This window comes from Vicugna pacos, chromosome 28 (assembly GCF_048564905.1).
Source record: "Vicugna pacos chromosome 28, VicPac4, whole genome shotgun sequence".
NCBI classification, from domain to species: domain Eukaryota; kingdom Metazoa; phylum Chordata; class Mammalia; order Artiodactyla; family Camelidae; genus Vicugna; species Vicugna pacos.
In genome coordinates, this window is record NC_133014.1 from 31,570 (window position 1) to 38,650 (window position 7,081).

The following is a 7,081-nucleotide window of genomic DNA, read 5'->3' on the forward strand; positions in this document are numbered from 1 at the left end:
TTTGCAGGTGAGCTCACTGGGGCCAAGTGGATCTGATCTCAGAGCCAGGGCACCAGGCAGGCTGGCAGTGACCACTGTGCAGGCAGAGGATGGGGGCCGGGTGTGGGGGGAGCTCAGTTCTGGGCAGGGGACTTCCGAGGCATCTTTAATATCTTCTTGGGACTTCTCTGTATTTTCTAACTTGTTTACATTAGAAAATGCATTCTTTTTGTATCTTTCTTACAAAACAGTCATGTCATTTCCAAACAACAGCATTTGCCCATAGGCCACCCCACAGCAAAGAGGAAGGTGGCCCTGAGTCCCCCCAAGAGTGCAGTCCTGCCATCCTCAGGGCCACACCCAGCACTTCCAGTCCTCAGACCAGGACCCGGACTTTCTAGTCTGCAGGGCAACCCTGGTTACTCAAGTCTTTCTCTCTCGGTGTCACACCTCATTCACCTCCACGTCTCTGCTGCTCTGCCCCCATCCCTTTATCCCCCAGAGAGCTTTAAATCAGTCTGGGTGCTGGGCCCAGCAGCCTGGGTCCCAGCTCTGGGTCCCCTTACTAGCTGTGTGACTCCAGGTCAGCTACTTGACCCCTGAGCTGTGAGACGGAGCTGGCCTCAAAAAGTGCACGGGCGACTGATAACACCAGTTGGCACGGCCTAACCGACATTCAGCGGTAATACTAAAATCTACTACAGAACGGCCTGGGCCCTTTGCTAAGCCTTTAATGAGATTGTCACAAGGTAGCTGCCTAATCCTGCTAAGAAAGACCAGCTCTGCCAAGTTTCACATTTTGCTCTTTCTACAACTTTTCCCCAAAGAAACTGGTCAGAGAGGGAGAGAGCTTGTCCTTGGCACCCAAGAAATACATCTCTTCTGTGCACCTCCAAGCAGCTCCGGTCTCAGCCTGTGACTCTCACGTCTTGTCCTAAAAGGTGTCACCCTGCAAGGTGGCACCTGCTCGCCTGAGAACACCTGGGGACAAGTGTTGGTGATGTGAGCAACAGACTCATGCAATGACCTAACATCGTATTCCCAAGCAGAAGTGTACGAAGCCCCATGGAAGGGAGGAGGGCCCTGGGGTTGCACAGAGGCAGCCAGTGAAAGCCAAGGCCAGGCAGGAGAGGCAAGCCCTGGCCCTGCCAGTGTACCACGCACACGTGGGGACCTGCACTGCCTTCCTGGTGCCCACACCACAGTCCCGGCCACTCTGCGGCCCTGTCTGCCCCTCATTATCTCTCGTACCCCAAGAGTGAAGCGTATGCAGGGACAGCAGGAGCGGTGCCCAGGGCTGCCAGCCACCTCCACGCCTGCATTCACTCAGTAACCACTTTGTTGACTCACCTCTACATCACTCAGTCACTGGGATGAGTCAGCTGTGGCTCTCCTGAGAATGCTGTCTCTCCAAGAATATAAATCAAGTGGCCCTCACCAATGTAGGATGTGGCTGCCATCAGATTAGCAAGTTTTTAAGTGGTTGGAGTATGTGTCTCTGAAGACATGAAGGAAGGGCCATTAGAGTCCATAATGGGAGAGGGACTGGTACAGAGCAGAGGCCTCCTGAGCCTGGCCACGCACAGCTCTGCCACGCCTCCACCCCCACCCACTGAGGCCCATGTCAGGATGGCCCTGTGAGAGGCCCACAGCCCCCAATCCCACAACACTGGAGTCTGGAGTCTGGGGGGATGAAAGCCCCAGTCAATGCTCATGCGAGGAACGGCCCAGGGGCAAATGCCCACGGGCTCTGTGCAAACAAGACAGAATCAGGGCTCAGGGCCAGCAGAGCACGGCCAGTGCCAACCGCGCAGCTCCCCGTGCTCCTCTGGGCAGCGCTGCCCACACCTGGAGAGCCAGGATGGGACCTCAGGGGGACCTGGGAGCCCACATCCGAGGGGAGAGGCTGTTAACAGCGGATGAAATCATGCCTGACGCGGCGAGAGCCCTGGAACACTAAGATGTAAGCGGTCACCCTCCGGCATCCTCTCCTAGTGACGGCGAGAATGTGAAACCAATGGGAAGCCCACGGGGCTGAGCGGTGCACCCAGGACAGGGGAGCACGGAAGTGGGAAGACTGGAACGCACACCCCACACCACCAAGTGCACCCCTAAGACTTTGGCAGCCAGGGCTTCCCTCCACATTCCTGCCCATTCCAGGCTTCAGTTCCCCTTCATCGAGGCAGAAGGAGAGCCTGGTCAGGCTCTGTACCCCTCACCCAGTGACCCACACACAGCCCTGCTGCTTCCTGCCAGGAGAATTCTCCATCAAACACAGGGATCAACAGGTTGCCACCACTCACCTGTGGCTCCTTAGAATTCCTTGGGAAAATCTGTGGCCGGATAGGATGGTGGCTTTGAGTCCTGCTCAGATGAGTGAAGGACCTGAGGAAACAGGGTGCTTTTCCATCTCTGCAGCATCTCCAGCAGCCTCCAGGGCCCGTTTCCCCTCCCAGGGAGTCCCGGGCTGCCTCCTGGATGAGAGCTTGGAAACGCCCCTGACAGAGCTCCCACAGAAGCAGCCTGTGTACCCACGGGGACTCCAAGAGCAACACGAAGCCTGGGCTGACAGGTGCATATTCAGAAGGACCTCGCACACGTGTCCGCATGGACACATCACACCTGCGTACACCTGTGCCCACATGCAAAGAGGCTGAGGAGATGGGCGAGAGCGGAGGCCGAGGCAGGCAGAACCCCTGTGCAACCCACGATCCTGGCCCACATGGAAGCCGCTGAAGGCAAGACACGGGCAACGAGAGGTCCCGGGACAGAGGGTGAGTGCGAAGCCCCGAACACAACCTGGCTGACTCTTTTCAACCTGAAAGGTCCCAGGAGGGTCAGCGCAGTGTCCTCTTCAACCACGTCCTGGAGCAGTGTCCCCAGCCAGCCAGCGGCTGGGTCTGAGCCAGCACGGGGAGAGACGGGCCTCACACCCATGACTGTGGGCTGGCATTCAGCTCTGCCTCCTCTGTGCTCTCCCTTGAGTTTCTGGTCAACAAAGCAGCACGAGATGCACTCTGGGGACTCGCATGTCCCGGAAAACAGGCACGGATCTGGTGCTGCAGATTGACGCTTGATAACCACGGGAAAATTAGGTTAGTTTCCAAACTGAGGCTTTAATGAAATGCAAAAACAATCACCTCATGCTCCTTATAAGGTAGCTACTAGCAAAAAACCAGAAAACAAGTGTCGGTAAGAGTGTAGAGACACGGGAACCCTGGTGCACTTGGGGTGGAAGTAAGACACGGTGCAGCTACTGTGGGAAACCACGTGGACGTTCCTCAAAACATTAGACACAGAATTGCCACATAATCTATTAATTCCACTTCCAAGTCTACACTCAAATGAACTGAAAGCGGGGTCTCAAATAGGTATTTGCACACCCATGTTCATGGCAGCCTTATTCACAAGCCAAAGGGTGGAAGCATCCCAAGTGCTCACTGATGGAGGAATGGATGCAGAAAACGTGCCCTCTCTGTATCATGTAATATTCCATTCCGGGGCAGGGAAGATGGCATTCGGCCAACGTGCCTCAGGTGTGCCCACCCACAGCCACACTACCACCACCCAGCACTGCACCTGACACCCCTGGGTGCCATGAGCCAACGAGGCGGTCACTCAGAGGTGCAAGGGACTGGGGTGAATGAGAAGACACCAGCGTTTGGGGATCCCTGACATCCAACCTTTCCATGGCTCTTCTCTACAAAACACAAGAGTCACAGAGGAGTCAGAACAGCTCCCCTGCACGTGGACAGAAGTGGAGGGCTGGGCAGCATCAGGGAACATGGGAGACAGCCCTGGAGTACCGGCAGCCCATTCCCCTTCCCGAACCTCTGCCCTCGCTGACTCACCCCTTCCGCCAGAGGCACCCCCCACCCCCACCAGAACAGGCTTCTATGCTTGAAGAACACAGGCAACACTGGCATGCGGGAGCAGGACTGGGGGCCGTCTCCAATTGTCTGAGTTCCAAGATGGGCCAGACCATGGCTGGGAGATGTAGTGGTACATCTGAAAAGTGGGCTTCCGTAGCCTGCACAGTCAGACAGCCTGTCCCATGTCTGCTGGTTCCCACTCCACGGCTGCCCCACTCCCACCATGTGACTGGGGATGCTGAGTGCAAGGTGGGGTCAGGGGCCAGGGGCCAGGGTCTGGACAGCCAGGCTCCAGAAAACTCAAGAAGTGAGGACGTCAGCAAGAGGCTGCTGGTCACCCTGGGGACCAAGGATCCCTCTTCCACCAAGATCTCTAAGCCACACACTCCAGGGTGACACCCAGGCTGATGTCCAGAAGAGACCTGAGCTCAGCTGGAATACATGTTTGTGTGTGACTCACGTAACATATTGGTGTGTGTATGGTGTGTGTGCAGTGTGTGTGCAATGTGGGGTGTGTGTGGGTGTTCATGTGTGTGTTTTTCTTAAAGAAAGTAAGAGCTGACTGAGAACCCTGGAGCCAACAAACTAGCTACACACAGGTGCTATCGGTTAAAAGAAAAAGAGACCTGACGGGGTCACAGCTCTCCTGGTTTACTGGGAGAGATTTTCCCTCAGGGTGGGGTCTGGGGGAGGCTCCTGATGCGGTCTTCACCTGAAAGGGGAAGTTATCAACAGTACCTCTGGTGGAAAGTGTAACAATTTCCAAAAGCTCGTTCCTACATAGACCCCCACCCCCTTCCATACACACACAGCTGAGACCACAGTCAAATCCCACCCCAGAGAGGGCACTGCCACCAAAAACCAAGTTCACAGGGGTACGCCCTCCAGCAGACCCAACCCTGTAAGGATGAGCAGGGGGCGGGGCTGCTGGCATTAACACTCAGGCCTTCTAGCTTTCAGGAAAAGGCACAGAACAATCCAAAAACATCCATAAAGGAAACACATTTGCTGACCATCGACACAGAGCTAATCTATAGCTGTACAGATGCTTCTTGAAACCCATGGCCCCACTGCGGGGCTGAAACAGTGAACCCCACAGAAACACAAGCTGGAAAAGTCGTGCCCCAAGTCCCAGAGCCGGACTGCAGGGCCCCACACAGGAAACCAGCAGCCGCCCGGCGAGCACCAAGGATGGGGCGGCCACAGGGCCTCTGGTCAGGATGGCTCTGGGCCCTGCTCGCGCCTTCTGTTTCATTCACACGGTCCTGCGTCCTCTCGGTCGTGCGTACCCAGGGCCCCATGGCCTGGGCCTGGGCCGAATGCATGAGCACCCCATGCACAGTGCACTCCTGGGCAGACCCCTGGGGTGGGAAAGGATGCTGGCCGGCTTGGCCAACACTGACTGCTCCTGCCCTCTCCGCGAAGCTGAGGTCAGGGCAGAGCCCCAGCGCACTTCCCACTCCCACCCGACGTGTCCCCGGACACACACCCCCCCCTCCTTCCCTGCCATTGTTAAATCCTACCACCTTCTGCAAGCCAGCAGCTCTTCCAGCCGCTCCCGAGCTGCTCTTCAGTCTAAACCGGGCAGTGACTGCGGTCTAGATGGTGTGACACAAAGCTCCCTCCCAGGCCAGCAGCAGCGACAGCCCCGTCCCGTGGGCTCCCGCACCCTCTGCGTCTCCGCAAGCTGTGTCTGTGTAAGCCCCCAGGTGATTCTTACCTAAAGTCTGAATACCACCGGCCTGTATGACGCAATTTCACGCTACATCCTACACTTTCTCTGCTGCTCGGTAAGGGCTTCATTTATCTTGCCTCTGTAAGTGGTTGTGAAGCTCCCTTGAGCCCAAAACCGCTTCTTAAGGGAAAGACATTGGTTTCCTATGGCTGCTGTAAAATAAATCACCACAAGCTTGGTGGCTTAAAACAACACAAATTTGTTATCCCAACAGTTCTGGTGGTCGGAAGTGTGACGTGGGACTCACTGGGCTAAAAACCCAAGGGTTGGCTACATTCCTTCCGGAGGCTCCAGGGAGAATTGTCACCTTGCCTCTTCCAGCTTCCAGAGGATTCCTGCATTCCTCGGCTGGTGGCTCATTCCTCCACCTCAAAGCCAGAGAAGAGGACAAGCCAAAGTGGCTACTTTGGCATAAGGAGTATTTTGAGCTGAAGGCACCCGAGATCAGCAGACACAAGAGGAATGCCCTCCTCCAGCTGCCTGAAAGCAGGACATACATTTCTCTCTGTAAGAGTGGACCAGGGACGGCACTGAGATGCGCCTGCATAACACCCTTCCTAAACATTCTTCACCTACCCTACCTTCCTGGTCACCTTCCCACAGTTTACTTTCCAAGGAACTCAACCCCCCTCCCTTCGTCCTGTCACTTCATAGTTTATCGCCCTTTGTTACAATGATATATAAGTCCTAAGCCTAACTGCTTCTTTGGGTTTTTATTTCTTTTGCCTAAAGCCCCCACGCATGTAACGATATTACAATTTGTATATCTTTTCCCCTGTTAATCTGTTGTCAGTTTAATTCACAGCCCCAGAAAATGAACCTAAGAGTAGAGGAAAAGCTCTTCCTCTCCTACATCATCAGTACAGCATCTTCGCTCCTCTCTGCCCTCCTGATTCTCTCATTAAGAACCTTATGATAACCTCTAGGGCCTACCCAGATCAACAATGATCATCTCCCTATCTGAAGGACCTTAATTTAGTCAAACCTGCAAAGTCCCTTTACCACGTAAAGTAACACATTCACAGGTTCCAGGGATTAGAATGTGGACGTCCTGAGGGACCACTTTTCTGCCTCCTGCAGACCCCTACTGCTATTCGGTAACGTGGCCCCATCTGGGCACAACTCCCAACTTATCTCCTAGAAAAAAATCAGATTTTTAAGTGGTCTCCCATCTTCTGAAAAGTAATTTAAGTTGTAATTTTTTAATCCTGGGAAGTGCAAACAAAACCTTTCATGCCTTGTGAGGGCTGAGTCAGCCAGAGACTTGAGAGCTCAGAGTCTGCCAGGTGCCATGCTGGGCTCCCGCACAGGCTCCATGGGGGTGATGCCAACAGTGTGGGCGATGCCAACTCGAAAATCCACGCTAGGACAAGTCAGGAGAAGGGCAGCTGGCAAGTAGTGTTAATTGTAAGAATGCTGGGTGAATGAAAATGCAACTAACTGTTACCTGAAAATAAGAAGGCAACCACACATTCCAGGGCAATCTTGACTTGAT

General features: G+C 54.6%; 1 long non-coding RNA gene across 1 annotated transcript; it reads right to left on the reverse strand.

The window, feature by feature from the left end:
- Positions 1 to 693: 693 nt before the first annotated feature.
- Positions 694 to 2,333, reverse strand: LOC140690072 (uncharacterized). Its single transcript, XR_012065261.1, has 3 exons — positions 2,283 to 2,333; positions 1,330 to 1,477; positions 694 to 960 (listed from the first exon to the last, which is right to left on the reverse strand). It is a non-coding gene; the product is annotated as an uncharacterized lncRNA (long non-coding RNA).
- Between the last annotated feature and the right edge of the window lie 4,748 nt (positions 2,334 to 7,081).